Here is an 8079-nt window from a genome sequence, read left to right on the forward strand (position 1 = left end):
CGTCGCCATCCCTGGCCGCGGGACAGCTTGTCCAGTCCGCATTTAGTTTGTTGCGTTGTGATTTCTGCCGTGATCAATATTTGATATTTCGTCGCGCTAATGTTTTCGGATTTCGGATTTCGTTTGTGTTGTGGGGAAGGGGCTATTTTGTTTCGTGTTTTTCAAGGGATTACTCTTAATTCTTAAATGAGAGATCAATAAATTTTATAACCAACATAATGGAGTCCTGATAATTTGGGGGGCATGAAACTTGAGGTGCGGGTTGGGGTATTACAACCGTGGACCTGTCCTGTGGGCAGGAAGCACGTGAGGGGGACGATGAGTGGTCTGAAATTGTTTCTTTCTAACTACTGGTAAAACTAAAACACAGCGGCTGCCAGTATTTTCAACTGAAACTCCGAGGAGAAAGTAGTTTGTGTTCCCGGCAGTGAGCAGAACAGTGTAGCTGAAGCGAACCTCCCGCGGCCGCGCACTTGTTGATAGCGCCGAGAGGCCAAAAAGGGGCCCCTTTACCTCTGCGCACTGGGGCGGGAAGACACTTGAGCCGACCTGAAATATTTACAAAACGGAAACCCTTCTGAAAGCTCAATTATCTTATTAAACATAAATGGGTTACAGGAATCCCTAGGAGGAAATGAGTACATTTCAGGCGTGGTGAGAGAACGTTTGGTTTTTCAAAGTACAACATAGAGCTCTAAAAAAAGATCTAAAAGAGCTTTAAAACTTCTTCGAATGGCTTTTTCCTTTTCACTTGTCAACTCAGTCCGCGGACTTCTTTTCTAAAAGTGGCTCCCTCTCCTCCCAAGCCGCGAGCCCGGTTTCTTCTACTCCTCCCCCACCGACTTTCCCCAATCCCTGACCCTTGGCCAAGCCGCCGTGTCCCCTGAAAGTCCTTGCGTTTCGCTCCCGGCCACACGGCCCCAGTGTATCTGTATGGAGCCTAGGAAGAAAACAAATAGAACCAGTGTTTTTTTACCGCCTTCTCAGCTGTTTGAGGTGATTTCCTTAATCCTTTTAATCCTGTTACCTCGCTATCCCGGTAAAACTAAACTCGGACTTTCCAATAAGCTCGTCCTGGTGCCGTTCTAAACCTCATCTACTCCTGACCACAGGCGACGGAATCTCCCGTAAATTGATTCAAATTCCACATTTTCAACCAGCTTCTTTGTGCGGGCTAGCCTTTCACCTGCGCGCTGCGGCGGGTCTCAGGGGGAGGAGCGGGAGCTTTCAACAACTTCGGGGGTCGTTCCCGCTTTTTACACATAACTGAGGATACGGAACACTAAGGTCACCGCGCCTCTACAAGAGAAGTCAGGTGTCTCGGGAACAGTAGCGCCATCCCTCCCCAACAGACTCTGGCACCTTCTTCCTCCCACCTATGCACCCCACCTCACACTATGCAGCAAGGGGTGGGAGTGGGGGCTTCTGGTGGTGAATTACAGACCCCGGCCCATTGCCCTCCACCCCGGAGCTCCTCCCGAGCCTGCTGCATCTCCGCTGAACTCGGGCAAGGCCTCTGCATTATTCCGTCATTTCCAATCCCAGGGCCACAGGCCTCAGGCCCCTCCTGGCTGGTCCGCGCTGCCGGGATTGGAACTAACCATACAGGCTTCCAGGTTGCTGAGCCTCAGCCCACTGCCTGTGGTTCAGTGTCCCACGAGCTGGAGGAAACTTTCTTGTCATAGCTTTCACAGTTTTTGGGTCTTGATAAAGTGCCTGTTTGTAGTTTACTCTGGGTTCAAATTTCTAGCAATTATGGATACAAGATTTGGTCTGAAATGACTCCAGAAACAGGACGGTGACAACAAGCAATTCTATTCTGCTGAGGGGCAGTGTCAACCAGGGGATAAACTGACACTTCTTTCCAATAGTCCATTCTGCTATTGCCTTCTTAGAAGTGCCAGGGTCACCCTTTCAGGGGGTCTCACATACTGCTCACTCCCTCTCTAAACATCCATGGCTTTCTGCTCCACTTGGTCTGATTTCCCAATTGCCTTTAAGAGAAAAGATTTCATCAATTAGCATATTTGGAGGATTTAAATATAGATGAAAGATATATTTTTTTTAATTTCAGCAATTGTGAGGAGAACTGAACTGAACTGCAGTGAAACTTCTATCCTCTAGGCCAGAGTTTTCAAACCAGAGCACTTTCCCGCACCACACACACATTCTTCTCTACACACCTGTACCAGGACAACTGCTCCTTAAGGTTTTATAGATTGCGGTTCTTGTAAGATTTTTCATTTGAAATAGGAGTTCTGCTGCTTAAGTGTCAACAATAACAAAATCTGGTCACACCCAAACACTCCTCTGGCCCCGAAGGGGAAAATGGCAGTGCTCAAGGTTGCTTAGCTGATTCTATGGCATCACAGGCACAGAGGGCTCTCTGCTGCACCACAAGACAGAGAGAAACCAATGAAATTCAGTCTCAGATGCTTCTCAAGCTCACAGTCCCACAGGTCTCTAGAGAAAAGAGGTAATTCCTGATGCAGGCACCTAGTGGCCACCCCTTGGCAAATGATGAAATGATGTGGGGACCATAGGATTTTACGAAGTAGAAAACACCAGTCCCTATTTTTTATCTTTCCAGTAACAGGAGCAGAGGCACCTTTAGGCAGGAATTCTCTTACATAGAAACTGTCTTTCTTGTGTCTACACAGCTCCCCTCATTAATCACCCTTCTAGAAATTTAGAGCAAGAGAAGGCACCCAAAATGCAGACAGAGATGTATAAACAAAGATCTTCATCACAGGCCTCCCTATAATGGTAAAAGTTACACATAACCCAAATATCCAACAAATAGGAAAGGGTTATGCAAATTTTGTTTTAAAAATTGACGGCTTTACAGATTAAAAAATGTGTGTGGAGAGATTTTAGTGCAAGGAAATCTCACAGAGGGAAATGCTTAAGCCACAAAGTGAAAAGAGCAAGGTACACGAAAGTATATTCGGTTTCTATGACCTATTGAAAAAATAAGTATATATGACAGGAAAAATACGAAAAAATGCAGGGTAGTATTATGAGTACTGGTTAGTCTTCCTTATATATTCTTGTACTTTTAAAATTTCTCTGATAAGATCGTATTCCTGTTATCATCAAAAAGAGCATGTTTAAAATATATGCCCTCCCTATCACAAAGACAGAAAAATGTGTCTTCTTGTTAAAGAAGAAAGTTCCAGCTTTCCTTCCCTTCATTTGTTTTGGGGTGAGAAGGGGGCAGGGAGCCCCAGGATCACTAATCCTCTAGCTCTCCTCAGCCTGGAGCCTGCAGTGAATGCAAGTAGGACAAGCACATCAGAGTAACACTCCCCTCTCCCCGCCAAGTACCCTCTTCAGTAAGCAGGAGCAGGAGATTAGTGGCGGCTCCATCATTCTTCAGACCCACTCACTGAAGAAAAAGACCTCCTTGGGAGCCAAGCTCAACAGCAGGAAGCAGTAGCCCCTGAGGACCCAGAAGGCACATAAACCCAGGGCCTTGAGTAACCCTCATGGCCCTCTTGGGATGGGGAAAGGAGAACAAGCCCAGGGGTTGGGTCCCAGGCCAGGAGGAGGAGGGGCTAGGTGAGCACCCACCAGCTGAATGAAACATAATATGCTGTGTCCCTCCTCCCCATCATCACCATCCTCAGCCACTGTCCTTTCTGCTGGACCACTGCCATGGTTTCCTACCTGCTCTCCCTGCTTCCATTCTGCTCCCCACCAATCCATTCTTCTTACAGCATTCCCTCCACTTTGCAAACATAAAACCTATCATTGTTACTTCCCTTCTTAATAACCTTCTAGTTTCTTCTTATTCATTGCTCTTGGAAAACTCTCCCAACTGCTCCAAAGCTTTGCCTCATCCAGCTCCTGCCCACCTCTCTGGACTCAACTCCTTGCACTTCTACCCCTCCTTATCTCAACCCCAGCAAAGATTTCTTTGAGAAATTTTTGTTAAATATGTCATGGTTCCTAATGGTTTCATATCTAAATACAATTTAAAGTCCAGTAATTGTCTCAGATAAATATTATTTTGCACAGTACGTTTTATTTTACATCTGTGGATTTTCCCAAATCTACACATCAAGCACAGATTTCCTGACGATTAATAAAATCTACTAGCAAAAATACATAATTTATTTCCTGCCTCAAGGTTTTTGAATTTGCTGTAACAAAATGAATAAAGTAGTACGGCATTATCACCCAAAATATACAGCAAATATCTATGCATTCACACTGACATAAATAAACAATTAAGTAAATACATAAATGAGGGGAGAAGAATACACAAATCTTCTGTACAGAAGAACTATAAATAAATTATGTAAATACTCTGGCTTCAGGGAGGTTAGGTATAACTTACCTCCCCTTGAATAAGGGCTACTGACAGTGACTACCTTCTGAAGAAAATAGTAGGGAAAAAGGGAAATGAATAACTTTGCAGTGGAGAAACCTGACAAACACTGTGTCAGCAAGATCAGTATCAACAATGATAAGTCATGTAGATAGAATGTACCCTTGATGTGATGTAATGAAAATGATACTTTTTCTTTGTGGTCTTCCTCTTCAAAACCCATGTTCAGTCTAGTCATGAGAAAAACATCAGACAAATTCCAATTGAGGGACATTCTACAGAATATCTGACCAGCAACCCTCAAAACTGTCAAGGTCGTCAAAAACAAGGCAAGCCTGAGAAACTGACATAGCCAAGAGTAGCCTAAGGAGACACGAATCCTAAATGTAATATAAATGTAATGTGGTATTCTAGATAGGATCTTGGAGCAGTAAAAGGACTTTAGGGAAAAATGAAGAAAATCTGAATAAAATATAGTTTAGAAATAATATATTAATATAAGTTTATTAATGTAATGGTTGTACCATACTAATGAAAGATGTTAATAATTAGGGAAACTGGGCTGTAACTATCTTCCTAATTTTTTGGTAAATATATAACTGTTCTAAAAAGAAAAGTTTCTTTTTAAAAAGAAATAAAATACTGATACATGCTACATCATGGACGAAACTTGAAAACATTATGCTAAGTGAAAAAAGCCAGTCACAAAAGAACACATATTGTATAATTCCATTTATGTTAATGCCCAGAATAGGGAAATCATAGAGACAGAAAGTAGATTAGTGGTTGCCTAGGGCTGGAGGAGTTAAGAAGTAATGGTGAATGACTGTAACTGGGTACAGGGTTTCTTTGGGGGAGTAATTAAAATGTTCTAAAATCAGTTGTGATGAGGGTTGCACAACTCTTTGAATACACTAAAAACCATTGAATTCTGCATGTTACATACATGAATTTTATGGTATTGAGTTATATCTCAATAAAGTAGCTATTGTAGTAGGAGAGGAGTTTGGGGGCAAACTGTCAAGTGCTAGAGGCTGCTGCACATACCAGGTGCTACTTCAAACTCAAATGCATTTTTCCTAACCTAGGCTGTTAGAGCAGGAAGAGTCCTCAGAAATCATCCAGTCTAGCACCCTCATTTTACATAGATGGAAACTGAGACTCAGTGGAGCACAAGCATGCCAAAGCTAAACTTGTTAATGCCAGAAGCAATGAACTAGAACTTGCGTATCCTGCCTTTCTGTTGAATGATTTCTTACAACTATTTTCCAAGCTGCCTTTAATAAGACTTATTGTTTTTATCCACCTCCACCAAAAATCCCTTCTAAGTGGGAGGGAGGGTCGATGGAAAATGGCAAACCATTACCAAAAGGACAACAAAATAAACTTTTTTAATTACTAAAAACCTAGATTCAATCTACAACTGGGTCCTTGTGGTAGGACCTATGCTCAGAACTCATTTTAAAAGTGAATACTTTGTCCCTGGCTGGTGTGGCTCAGTTGGTTGGAGTGTCATCCTGTACACCAAAAAGTGTTGGGTTTGATCCCCAGTCAGGGAACATATCCAGATTGCAATTGGGGCACATGCAGGAGGCAAGCAATCGATGTTTCTCTCTCTCTGAAATCAATAAAAAAGTTTGTACTTTGTCTAAAAACACAATATAAAATATTGCTGAAACTGAAAGTAGGTTCTTTGAAAAGTTAAGCAAGATTGACAAACCTTTGACCAAACTCAACAAGATAAAAAGAGAGAGGACCCAAATAAATAAAATCAGAAATGAAAGAGGAGAGGTGACAACTAACATGACAGAAATATAAAGGATTATAAGAAAATACAATGAAAAATTATATGCCAACAAATTCGACAATCTGGAAGAAATGTATATATTCCTAGAACTATACAATCTTCTAAGGGCAATCGAGAAGAAACAGAAAATCTGAACAGACTGATTTCTACCAATGAAATCAAATCAGTAATTAAAAAACTATGACAAACAAAATTTCTGGACCGAATGGTTTCCCAGGTGAATTTTACCAAGCATTCAATGAAGAATGAACACATATCCTCCTCAAATTATTCCAAATCATTCAAGAGGAGGGAAGGTTTCCAAACTCATTTTAAGAGGCCACCATTACCTTGATTCCCAAACCAGACAAAAAACATTTAAAAAAATTATAGGTCAATTAGCCTAATGAACATAGATGCAAAAATCCTCAACAAAATGTTAGCAAACCAAATTCAGCAATCCATTAGAAAGATCATACACCATGATCAAGTGGGATTTATTGCTGGGATGTAAGGTTTGTAAAATAACCACAAATCAATGAACATGATACATCACATAAACAAAATGAAGGATAAAAACCATATGATAATATCCATAGATGCAGAAAAAGCTTTTGACAAAATCCAGCACCCATTTATGATGAAAAACTCTCAGCAAAATTGGAATAAAGGGAACATACCTCAACACAGTAAAAGCCATCTATGACAAATTCACGGTTAAAATCATACTCAACAGGGAAAAGCTAAAAGTGTTTTCTTTAAGATAAGGAATAAGACAGGGTTGGCCATTTTCACCACTCTTATTCAATATAGTACTGGAATTCCCAGATAGAGCAATCAGTTAAGAAGAAGAAATAACAGGCATCCAAATTGGGAAGAAAGAAGTAAAACTGTCATTGTTTGCAGATGAATGATACTACATAGAGAACCTGAAAAATTCAACAAAAACCTACTAGAACTGATCAATGAATTCAATAAAGTAGCAAGACACAAAACAAATATTCAGAAATTGGTTGCATTTTTATACACCAATAATGAACTATCAGAAAAAGAAATTAAGGAACAATTCCAATTACAACTGCATAAAAGAAATTTAAAAATAGAGCCCTAGCTGGTTTGGCTCAGTAGTTAGAATGTCAACCCTTGGACTGAGCCCCAGGTTTGATTCCAGCCAACGGCAGGAACCTTGGTTGCAGGCTTCATCCCCCACCCTGGCTGGGCTTGTGCGTGAGGGAGATGATCAATCAGTGTGTCTCTCTCACATTGATGTTTCTCTCTCCTCCTCCTTTCCACTCTCTCTCTGAAAAAGCAAGAGAAAAAAATATCCTCAGGTGAGGATTAAAAAGAAAAAAAAAAAAGTATATATATAAAATCAGCCTGGCCACTGTGGCTCAGTGGTTGAGCGTCAACCTATGATCCAAGAGATCAAGGTTTGATTCCAAATCGGAGCACATGCCTGGATTGCGGGCTCAATCCTCAGTGCAGGGTGTGCAGGAGGCAGCCAGTCAATGACTCTCTCATCATTGATGTTTCTATCTCTCTCCCTCTCCCTTCCTTTCTCTGAAATCAATAAAGACATATATATTTTTTTAAGTTATTTATTTATTTATTTTTTAAATATCTTTATTGATTTCAGAGAGAGGAAAGGAGAGGGAGAGAGAGAGATAGAAGCATCAATGATGAGAGAGTCATTGATAAAGCCAGCAACTGGGCATGTGCCCTGACTGGGAATCAAACCCCGATCGCCTGGATCCTAGGTCAACGCTCAACCACTGAGCCATGCCCGGCCGGGCAAGACATATTTTTTTTTAAATTTAAAAATAGGAGTAAATTTAACCAAGGAGGCAAAAGACATACACTCTGAAAATTATAAGACATTGAAGAAAAATCAAAGAATATACAAATAAATGAAAGCAATTAATATCATTAAAATGTCCATACTACCTAAAGCAATCTATAG

Source organism: Miniopterus schreibersii, assembly GCF_964146895.1.
Source record: "Miniopterus schreibersii genome assembly, chromosome: X".
Lineage (NCBI taxonomy): Eukaryota > Metazoa > Chordata > Mammalia > Chiroptera > Miniopteridae > Miniopterus > Miniopterus schreibersii.